This window comes from Papaver somniferum, chromosome 4 (genome assembly GCF_003573695.1).
Source record: "Papaver somniferum cultivar HN1 chromosome 4, ASM357369v1, whole genome shotgun sequence".
NCBI classification, from domain to species: domain Eukaryota; kingdom Viridiplantae; phylum Streptophyta; class Magnoliopsida; order Ranunculales; family Papaveraceae; genus Papaver; species Papaver somniferum.
In genome coordinates this window covers 12555155-12568291 of record NC_039361.1, presented here as the reverse complement: position 1 = coordinate 12568291, position 13137 = coordinate 12555155, and positions in this window count along the sequence as shown.

Below are 13137 nucleotides of genomic sequence, written 5' to 3'. Positions count from 1 at the left end.
GTGCCTTGCCAATCCTCTTATCGGGGTTGAAAAAGCGAGGGTCTAACAACCTCACCCAATATTTCGCTTAGAAATCTGTATGGACTAACTCCAATATACTTTCAAGAGAATCAACTAGATAGTCAGACTCAATCTTAAGAAAAGTATATCAAAGAGTTATATCTCAATATCTCAATTCAATCCGTAATCAAACAAATAATAATTTGCGAGCCCGATTGAATATAAGAGAGATAACTTGAACGGTACCAAAGACGAAAGGATCAATCAATTTCAATCAACAACCAAAGGTTGGATTTACCAATTGATCGATTCAACGCACAACCTGTGATATTTCAATTATATAACGAAATATAATGCGGAAAACAAATAACACAAACACCAGAAGTTTTGTTAACGAAGAAACCGCAAATGCAGAAAAACCCTGGGACCTAGTCTAGATTTGAACACCACAATGTATTAAGCCGCTATATACACTAGCCTACTACAAACTAACTTCGGTCTGGAATGTAGTTGAACCCTAATCAATCTCACACTGATTCAAGGTACAGTCGTGGTCCTTACGTCTCTGATCCTAGCAGGATACCACGTACTTGATTCCCTTAGCTGATCTCACCCACAACGAAGAGTTGCTACGACCCAAAGTCGAAGACTTGATAAACAAATTTGTATCACACATAAAAGTCTATTGAATATACAAATTTTTCTCCCACAGATATACCTACGAGTTTTTGTTCCGTCTTTTGATAAATCAAGGTGAACAGGAACCAACTGATATACCAGACTTATATTCCCGGAGAACAGAATAGAAATATAAATCACCTCACAATAATCTTAATCGATTAACGAAACAAGATATTGTGAAATCACAAATGATGAGAGGAAGGTGTTTGTGACTAATTTTTTATCTTGCCTATCGGAGATATAAATCTCAAGCAAATCTTACGATTGCACTCAATCACGATAGAAACAACAATATCAGATCACACAACTACTGAGAAAATAGTTTGGTCTGGCTTCACAATCCCAATCAAGTCTTTAAGTCGTTAACCTACAGGGTTTGGTGAAAAACCTAAGGTTAAAGGAGAATTGACTCTATCTTATACAACTAGTTTCACACATGAGGTGTGGGGATTAGGTTTCCCACTTGCTAGAGTTCTCCTTTATATAGTCTTCAAATCAGGGTTTGCAATCTAAGTTACCTTGGTAACAAAGCATTCAATATTCGTTGTTAGATGAAAACCTTATTAGATTCAAGCTAATATCTTTCAACTGTTAGATCGAACTTAGCTTGTTATACACAAATGAAATGTAACTTCATTTAGGTTTAGGTAACCGTAACTAAACGTGTACACTTAGTTGGTTCAATATTAGTTAACCAATGGTTAGCCATATGAGAACTTTCATATCAACCTTATTCACCTTCACCATAACTAGTTCAAATGACTCAAATGAACTAGTTTGAGAGTTGTTCAATTGCTTTGATCTCATAGAACTATACAAGACACAATCGAAGCAAAATCGATTTTGATTCACTCGAATCAATTCATGAACATTATAGCCACGGTTTGGAAAGATTGCATTCCTTATTATATAAATGTTTTAGTTCATGAATAAATCGATTTTAGAAAGTAACCTAATCAAGTATGCAAACGGGTACGCATACCTAAGTAGGCGGACCGAGTTTGATTACGTCAGTACGCGTACGGGTGGGCATATTCACACTTCCAAACTCCAGAAGAAATTCATGGACGTGAAACTTCCGCAAGTATGCGTACTGGTACACATACTTGCCCAGATTTCCAACAATCGCCGGTACGCGTACAGGTACGCATACTTTAGGTTCCCGGTTTTGGACTTTTACACAAATGTGAGAACACACTATGTTTATATCCAAACATGGTTACTTGATATAAACTCTCATTTCAATCATTGAAACTTTCTTAGAGGATGTTATATAGTTGTTTATTCAGAAACTATTTTCATCAAAGCGATTATCAAGTTATTGAAATAATCAACATGACTTTCGTCACGAGTAAAGATGAACTTGGCCAAAGCGAAAGTTTACCAACACATATTTCTAGAAATAGATAAGCGATATAAACTCGGCTCGAATTAGCAAATGTGTATAATCAAAGTCTATATAGCAAATACGACTTTTGTCTCAAAATAGGAGATACAATAGATAGACTTTTGAGTGATATATAAGTTCAAATCTCCACATACCTTTTGTCTACGAAGTTCCACAAGTTCCCTTGAGTAGTTCTTCGTCTTCAATCGATGAAAGCCATGAAATCTAAGGCTCAAGTACACTTACTATCCTAATCCGAGATTTAGCTATTAGTAGACTAGAAATCAAGACTTATAGTTTTGGCAACTAAACTTGACAAACAAGCTTGAGATAGCAACGCTTGCGAGTTCGACCGAGCAACGCTCTAACAATCTCCCTCTTTGTAAATTTTAGTGACAAAACTATCAATACATATGGAATATAAAATAAATAAACTTTGTACCTTCTCATCCAAATGCTTGATCTCCTTGGTTCTTCAACATTACTCAAAATCTTCGTCACTTCCAAGTACTCCAATGATTCTAAAGATGTTCAGTTCAGCATCATCATTATTGAAGTTCCGTAGCTATAACAATGAGAAAACAATAGCTCTCAATCATTGTTATACAGTGTCATAGTATTATTACACAGCATCAAAGTTCAACTGTATCACAACTTTGACAACAATACTATGGTGATATGTATCACTCCCCCTTAGTCAATACTTCATCTCACATGAAAATCACTCCCCGTTACATAATAATCCGAAAACCATATGTATTTGTAGTGTGAAATACACATTAATTCTCCCCCTTTTTGTCAATAAAATTGACAAAGGTACGAAATTAGTAGGATCCTAATGAAATTTCCATAGAAATACTTCATGGCCAAAAGAAAAGCACATATCAACTTTTTTAGATGCAATCATATAGTCGAAACTAAATGCATTCATCAAGGAGTTTATAAAGATACAAGATAACCCCTATATATTCCACAGCCGCACTCCCCAAAAAAAAAATTGGCAATTAAGCACAAGTTCAATTAAGAACTCTCCCCCATAAAATGTCATACCTGAAAGAACAACAATAGCGACCTTACTTTCACAAGAAAAGAAGGATTTCTTTGGACATCAACAAAACGCATAAGAATATGAATTTGTATCCAAAAATCTCAATTAAATTAACCACAAGAGAACCCATGATTAATTTAATCGGAAATGCTCACATAAGAAACTTACGGAGCGGCGCACAGTATTTACATAAAAAATATGTATCAGCGAAGATCAATACTGCAGAATAAACAAAGGTTCATTCTATTTTTCATCACTATTTGCACAATGACATATAATAGACTTTAATCTTTGTAAACAAAAGTCCATCCTATCTGCCATCAATATTTGCATAACGTCATAATAGGCTTATTAACTTTTGCTTATCAAAAGTTCATTCAATCTTTTATCAATACTTGCATACCGACATATAAAAGACTTAACTTTTGAACACATATGGGACAATCAAAGTTCACGGACGCAAACACACATATCCCATAACAAGTTGCAATATATAAAACCATAAAGATTAATACTGCAAAATCATCTTCCAAATGAACTTTAGAATTTAAATAAATAAATTTAAAAACATTGCAAGATGAAAATCGTTGGAAATAGCTATGTGTACTCACAATAATGGCTATTCCAAACCCTATTTATCCTTCTTAAAAACATAAGAATAAATTCTCATAAGATGTTTCGTAGACAAAAAGAAATCAACAAGCTAAGAAACAAAGAATGACTCCTAACCACCAAAATCGATCAAGATCAAATCCAAATAGCCTTTTCGGAATCCTCACGAGCCTTGATATCTTTGAGCTTGTCATTGACAGCATCCACTGCTTCTTCAGAGAAGATATCCTCATTGAGAAGTTCTTTAACATGTGTCTTTATGAGAACAAGGTCAAAAGTAACCTTTTTCAACTCAGTTCTTAACACATCAAGATTCTTCAAAGTATCAACAAGTTGCAGTTTTGGTTCCTCAAAGTATTTAAGAAAATCATGAACCACTTCAGAAGAAACCATATCCTCATTCTCAATATCCTGATATTTATAGGGATAATAACATGAGGCATTAGGACAATCATCTTCTACTAGGTGATAGACACATTTTTGTGTCTAATTTGATCTCAATACTATATATTGTTGGCACTCTATTTTGTACTAATTTTGTTATTTTATGTATTTGTAGGTATTTTTTTGGAAATAAATATTTTTGGAAAATTCGGCTCGAAAAGTTGATTTTGTCACCCGGAGGACAAGTGTTATTCGGACTCTCGCTTTTGGATAAGGGGTAACCTAATTACTAAGGGGTACCCCCATGTCACCCCCAAGGCAGCTGCTATTCACACCCCAGTTCTGGTTAGGGGAAGGACATCTTCTTCCCAAATTCAAAAACCAAAAATTGGCGGGAAAAAAATATATCAACTGGCAGATGTTTGTTGGAATTTTTGAACGTGTTCTAGGGCGATTCAATGGCTGATTTTTGGTAGGAAGTTGTTATGTCCTATCAAACACGTTTTGGGCTTTTGGTTCGATCAAATTTGGCCATAATTAGCTGGACAATTCACGGAAGCAAAACAGGGAAACACGGGTTGGACACGGGATTGGAGAAGATTTGAGCGTGTTCTGATCATGCATGAGGGCTCTAGCAACGTTGTGGGTCGTGTGTAAACACTTCTAGAGTGACCAGGATGGAAATCTATGCGTACCAGAGCAAGAATGGAAAGAAAATATTCCCAAGAATATTTTTCTTTACTGCCGAGTTAAAGAGAATTATATGGAGTGAATGAGCGAGATTCGATGGGTCTGTTGGCTATAAATATGTTTCTATGGTTGCCTAGAAGGGTTGTCGAGAGTTTGGGGTCGATAGGAGAGCTCAGGAGGCGTGAATCAAGAGTTTTCAGAACTCTGTTGCTGCTGCTCCTGCTGCTCGTGAAGAACAGGGAAACGGCGACGGTTTATTCATCCTTCGTAACAGTTTCTTCAACTGGATTGCAACATTTATCTTCATTGTAACAGTTCCTTCATCCTCGTTTGCAACATTTATCTTTAGATTTGTAACGATTATCTTCAGCATAACAGTTGAGACTTGAAACAGTCGGTCTGTAACGCAAATGCGCTGTTGCATATTTCCTGTTTCATTGTTTTCTCTTCTTGTAAATACCAATTGAGCTTAATAAAATATTTTGAGAGGTATTTCACCATGATGAGCTAAACCCCAACACTGGGGCGATGGAGGAAGCCTTAATTCATCTATGTGGTAATTTTATTTAATTCTATATTTACTTTTTGCACTAATTTTAATTGAATTAAGATTTTAATTAATTATTTGTGATTCCATTTGATGGTTTATGCTTAGTCCTAGGGATTTTTGATATGCCATGCTTAAGAAATACAAGTAATATTTTATAAAATCTACTTTGGCAAAGAATAGAGTTAATATTCATTTTGTTTTGAATTATAATTGCCTAGAATTAATTTCTGAACCATTTAAGAAATGAATTTGGCCGAATCCTAAGCCCCAGTAACTCTCACCATTGTTAATATTTTATTGTATATATTTATTTATTTTTTATTAAGTCTAAAAAAATTATCCTTCACAAATCCGAGAGTTTGAACCTCATTACTACAACCCACGAAAAATATTTAATCACTAGGGTTCTTTTCTTCCTCTCTTTGGACTCGAAACCGATACCTTTATCAAGAAAACCTCTTGCAAAATCACTAGAGCGAGAAGATTAAGACATTCTTGACAAAACACAAAAACCAGAGTATGCGTACTGACTCAAAAGGTTTGGTATTTAAATGGTTTCTTAGGGAAGGTAACTTTTAGGGTTTCCAAAATTGACTCGTGACCGTAACACGGGTACCCGTACGAATACAACTTGACCCAAAAACAAAAACGCACACAAAGGTCGTTCTTTTACGGCATGACAGAATTTTTGCTACGTGGATATTTTCACAAATTTTTTGGCTCAATAAATTTTATATCTTCATAGAGAAACAATTTAGAGCACAAAAGTAGCAGGAAACTTAGTTGCAACGAGAACTTCTTTGATAAAGACAAAAAGAAAGAAACGAAGAACATTTTTAGACACAACTAATACTTAAGCAAAGTTGTTTGTGGACAATAGTTTAGCTTTGGATGATAAGAAAATAGCTCAACTAAACAGAAAGAAATTTTTCCAAAAGTATACCTGATTATTAACACATCTTACTCAACAGGATTTTTATGAGTAAGCTCTCAACCCTTGTGATTAATTAGCACAAGTATGAGCCCTAAGCTCATTAGATGAACTGTGTTTACGGTTGAGTCTCTTTTTCCTTTCGAATCTAGGAAAAAATCCCTTTTGATGTAAAAATTTATCATAAACCTTACTGTCATCAAAATACGAGACATAGTTTGAGTTCTTACCAGAAGAATTTTGACAAGAGGGAGTTGACAGCCTATTGACAATCTCTTTATATCCTTCAATTATCACGTTTAGATTGTTCTTCATATCATCAATTTTGCTCCCTTCTCCTGATACTTTTCAACATCAAAAACAACATTATCTCCCTTTTTGATAGAAGAGAATTCTTGAGCTCTTCTTGGACGATTTTTTTAAGGAGTCTATTATGGTTTTGAGCATTAGAGGAACACATCAAACTAACTTTCCTGGTAGATTACACAGGGTGAGTACACCAATTGTTTTAGACATACGAATGTCATCTACACCTTTGAAGATTAAATTTAAGGTGTGTTGAAGACGAATAAATGAATTGTTATTCAACCTAGAGTTTATCTTTTGCTTAACATGCCCTTTTGAATCTTAAAAGAGACACACTTTCTGATCACAAGAGTGATTAGAAAGGACAGATTTAACATAATCGTTGGGAGATTTCTTCCCTAAATGTGATGTGGAACATCCTTGATTAGAGGAGGCTATGAGCACATCTTTTCCAATAGGAAGGGATTCTGATCTTACTTCTGGAACTGGAACTTTTTCAGTTATGACAGAAGCAGATGGTATAGTAGAATTTTTGGAACATCCTTGAATCGAGAGTTTACCCAAGAGATGTTCAATTTCCAAAGCATCCTTTTTGAGGTTCGCCTCGAGTAATATACGTGAAGACCGAACTTCAGCATTTTCCTTGCAAGGAGCTTTTTCTTTAGAGTCACAATCTCTCACTATACCGAGAAGAACATTGACATTGTTTTTCAACCGATTGATTATGTTAGCCTGGATTCTAACAAGATTTAGAATCAGTTTACTCTCTTTGGCTGCTTCCCTTTCATCAAAAAATTCAGACTCATTTGAAGGGAAATCGGGGTAACACATGTCAGTGTCTGTCTGTTTATTAGAACACTAGGTTCGTCTATATTTGAGATTGAAAAATCTTTCTCTTTTATAGACATTATCGAAACATAACTTTTGTTTCTGGTAACGCGTTTATCAGAGATAGTAATGTCGTCCATAGATTCAGATCGCTACAAACACAGACTTATGAGGTATTAAACGTGTTTGCCTGCTCTGATACCAATTGAAAAAGCGAGGGTCTAACAACCTCACCCAATATTTCGCTTAACAATATGTATGGACTAACTCCAATATACTTTCAAGAGAATCAACTAGACAGTCATATTCAATCTTAAGAAAAGTATATCAAAAATTTATATCTCAATCTCTCAATTCAATCCGCAATCAAACAAATAATAATTTGCGAGCCCGATTGAATATAAGAGAGATAACTTGAACGGTACCAAAGACCAATGTTCAAGGATCAACCAATTTCAATCAACAACCAAAGGTTGGATTTACCAATTGATCGATTCAACGCACGACCTGTGATATTTCAATTATATAACAAAATATAATACTGAAAAGAAATAACACAGACACCATAAGTTTTGTTAACGAGGAAACCGCAAATGCAGAAAAACCCCGGGACCTAGTCCATATTTGAAAACGACACTATATTAAGCCGCTATAGACACTAGCATACTAGAAACTAACTTCAGTCTGGAATATAATTGAACCCTAATCAATCTCACACTGATTCAAGGTACAGTCGTGCTCCTTACGTCTCTGATCCCAGCAGGATATTACGCACTTGATTCCCTTAGCTGATCTCACCCACAACTAAGAGTTTCTATGACCCAAAGTCGAACTTGATAAACAAATCTGTATCACACAGAAAAGTCTATTGAATAGATAAATCTGTCTCCCACATATATAACTACGAGTTTTTGTTCCGTCTTTTGATAAATCAAGGTGAACAGGAACCAATTGATATACTGGATTTATATTCCCGACGAACAACTAGAAATATCAATCACCTCACAATAATCTTAATCGATTAACGAAACAAGATATTGTGGAATCACAAACGATGAGACGAAGATGTTTGTGACTACTTTTCTATCTTGCCTATCAGAGATATAAATCTCAAGCCAATCTTACGATTGCACTCATTCACGATAGAAATACCAAGATCAGATCATGCAACTACATAGAAAATAGTTGGGTCTGGCTTCACAATCCCAATGAAGTCTTTAAGTCGTTAACCTACAAGGTTTCATGAAAAACCTAAGGTTAAAGGCGAATCGACTCTAGCTTATACAACTAGTATCACACAGGAGGTGTGGGGATTATGTTTCTCAGTTGCTAAAGATCTCCTTTATATAGTCTCCAAATCGGGGTTTTCAATCTAAGTTACCTTGGCAACAAAGCATTCAATATTCACCGTCAGATGAAAACCTGATTAGATTCAAGCTAATATGTTTCAACCGTTAGATTGAACTTAGCTTGTTATACATAAATTAAATGTAACTTCATTTAGGTTTGGGTAACCGTACATAAACGTGTACACTTAGTTGGTTCAACAATAGTTAACAAATGGTTAGCTATATGAGCACTTTTATATCAACCTTATTCATCTTCACCATAACTAGTTCAAATGAACTAGTTTTAGAGTTGTTCAATTGCTTTGATATCATAGAAGTATACAAGACACAATCGAAGCAAAATCGATTTTGATTCACTCGAATCAATTCATGAACATTATAGCCACGGTTTTCAAAGATTGCATTCCTTATTATATAGATGTTTTAGTTCACGGATAAATCGATTTTAGAAAGTAACCTAATTAAGTATGCAAACGGGTACCCATAGCTAAGTAGCCGGACCGAGTTTGGTTACGCTAGTACGCGTACGGGTGTGCATACCAATTCACACTTCCAAACTCCAACAGAAATTCAAGGACGTGAAACTTCCTCCAGTATGCGTACGGGTATGCATACTTGCCCAGATTTCCAACAACCGTCGGTACGCGTACGGGTACGCATACTATAGGTTCCCGGTTTTGGACTTTTATACAAATGTGAGAACACACTATGTTTATATCCAAACATAGTTACTTGATCTAAACTCTCATTTCAGTCTTTAAAACTTTCTTAGAGGATGTTATATAGTTGTTTATTCACAAAATATTTTTCATCAAAGCGATTTTCAAGTTATTGAAATAATCAACATGACTTTCGTCATGAGTAAAGATGAACTTGGCCAAAGCGAAAGCTTACCAACACATATTTTGAGAAATAGATAAGAGAGATAAAACTCGGCTCTAAATAGCAAATGTGTATAATCAAAGTCTATATAGCAATACGACTTTTGTCTCAAAATAGGAGATACAATAGATAGACTTTTGAGTGATAGATAAATTCAAGTCTCCACATACCTTTTGTCGATGAAGTTCCACAAGTTCCCTTGAGTAGTTCTTCGTCTTCAATCGATGAACGTCGTGGAGTCTAAGGATCAACTACACTTACTATCCTAATCCGAGATAGCTATAAGTAGACTAGAAATCAAGACTTATAGTTTTGGCAACTAAACTTGACAAACAAGCTTGAGATAGCAACGCTTGCGAGTTCGACCGAGCAATGCTCTAAATCATAGTTTTGTTTCACGTCCACACAAGCAAGCATATATATATTTATTACAAAATCATATAATCATACAACATGTATCAAAATATTCCAAGCTGAACAAGTTATGTTTTTACAATAATTTTCAATTTAACAATCATACTATCATTTCACATAAGTAATTTATAAATTCGTATAACGCGGTTAAGGTTTAACTAGATTCTATGCAACCAACCAGGACGTTCGAAAGTTTATCATACAAAAGTTTCAAACAAAACCAACAGTTCAAATAAACGGTATTGAATTTACAATGAAATCTTAAACATTGGGCAGATTACATGATATTACCAAAATAATCATATTAAATTCATAATAATTTGGATTGGTCAAATCCAAAACACAATGAAAGCTATCATATATATCTACAACTTTTGTTAAGATTATAAATCATTATAACATCATTATAGGGTTACCAAAATCAATCAAAAACATGTTAAAACGAAATTGTTCAGAAAATTCAGAAACATCACCCAAATTAGAACACACATTCAACGGTGAACTTACGATGGATTAACCAGGCTTTCCTAAACATGATATTTATCAATATTGAAAGACTGATCATTAATTGGATGCATAGAATTACACAAATAAATTTCAGAATCCTAACTATATAAAATTAATCGAAATCAGAATTGGAAACGTAGGGATATCAAGCACACCCAACTTTTTCGTTCGGCAACCTGTATAGACAAAATTTAATATAATAGAAAGTAGACCAACTGAATGATCCTTAACAATATATATATATATATAGAGAGAGAGAGAGTTTATATCTCAACCTCTACTCAATCAGTATGTATACATATACAAGGTCCGTGAACCTGATTGTTAAGCAGAATACTTGGACGATCTATAAAATCAATATCCAAGATCAATCTAGTCCTATCCAATTCAATCAGAATTCTTCCAAGTGATTGAACTTGTTATCTATCTTTCAAGATACTAATTCTACAAGAAAATAGTCTCGTAATCGATTACAATTAAGCGGACGTATCTACTTAGATTGAATACGTAAAAACCTGTGTAAATCCAATTATAAAGATAAACAATATAATGCAGAAAAGGAAAAATACAAGGCACCAGAAATTTGTTAACGAGGAAACTGCAATAGCAAGAAAAACCCGGGACCTCGTCCATATTGAACACCACATTGTATTTAGCCTCTACAGACACTAGCCTACTATCAGACTTCGGAATGGAATGTCATTGAGACCGAATCCACCCACCAAGCGATTCAGTTAAAATCGCTCTCCTTATCTCTTGAACCTCGTAAGGTTCTACTCACTTGATTCCCTTAGCCGACGTCATTTACAACCTAAGAGTTGCATCATCTGAAGTGAAAACTTTTGATACCAATCTGCGTCTAACAGATAAGCCTATCTGATTTCCATTTAGATCAAAGATCAAGGTGTGAAAATTTGTTTTCAATAAACAAAGCTAGCAAACCTTACAAATTCGGAACTTACGACTCCCGAAGAGCATCCTAGATTCTTAAACACCTCTCAAGAACAATCTTCAAAAGATCAACTAAGATCAGTCATTAGATATCTATCTTGAAGAATCACAAAAAGTCTAAGACGAAGAGGAATTTGCGATTACTATCTATCTTTCCGAAAAGATATTACGAGAACCTCGATAACAAAAAATCAAGATCAGGATTCACAAACTATCAAAGTAAAGATAGTCGGACCTGGCTTCATGAATGAAACCTAATCATATTTCGAGATTTTTCACAAGACAAGCTTGACTCAAAACTTCTCATTTGTAATTCTACTATAATTCATAAGACATAGTCTCAATAGACAGAATGATGGTATAGTGAGTAAAATAGAATGGTTCAGTTTTCACATACCTGATACAGAAGTTCTCCAAATGTCTTCGTCGATCTTCAGTCTTCAAGGGTGATCTCTGATACTCAATTAAAATTATAACCTAGTCCGAGACTTTATTTAGTAGACTAAAAATCAATATATAGTTTTGATTATCTAACATTGACAACAAGCTTGAGATAGCAAAACTTGTGGGTTCAACCGAACAATGCTCTTACAATAATCAACTATTACAAAAGCACAAAGAGAAGGAGATCCAATATTCTACCTCTTTTTTTACTACAACTTCCTATTGATTTATTTCCTAAAAGAAACCCAAGCTCCATGTTTATCTCATTCTCCTCCTCCTTACTCTACTTGTTTATTGATTTTCGTAACTCTTCCCTTTCTTTCACTCCCTATTTCCTTTAATAAACTGTACACACTAATGACAATAATAATATCACTCATACTAATAAAAAATAATTAGTACATTAGATTTATTATTTTCCTTAGTTCTTTGAATTGTGTCTTCTATCTATTATTTATTTATTATCAAAACTGAAATCAGGTAACGATTTCCACCCTAACCTGTTAGTAAGTTGTAAAAGAAGAATTTATAAATATCTAGACCCAAGTGTCACAACCTAGAATAAAGATAAGGACATTAGCTATGTCGGGTAAAATCCGGCCCGAAAAGGTAAATAAAATGCGCAGTATTGCATTATGTGCAAATTTTGGATACTAATATGTATCTGATTAGTCACAATTTCGGATAAAATATTGGATATTCGCGTATCCGATATATATTTTCGGATTATACTTGATATATAAGATATTCAGACATCCATTGACACCCGTATAGTAGGTATTGCCCAACAGTTTGAAAAGAGATTGAATAAAAAGCTATATACAAACTATTTTCATATATTCTACTAAATGGGAAGTAAAAAAGAATATTTGAAAAATATAATGACTTTGGTTAGATGTTTTTTTTGCAAAAAATGTGTTTATATAAAAGGGAGTAAATACAGTATTTTAAAAAAAATGACCGATCATATTGTAAAATCTAAGCTTGTTGGTGTATGCATAATTGATATTAACTGACCTATCTGTATCATACCGAAAACCATTAAACTGATTAATGAACATCATTAACAACATTTCCAATGCTTGGCGTTTCTTTTTGATCAGCGCTCTGGATTGGTGGAAACTGTGACTGGTTTGCTATCTTTGGTTTAGTTTTATAGTAAGAGGGTTTGGG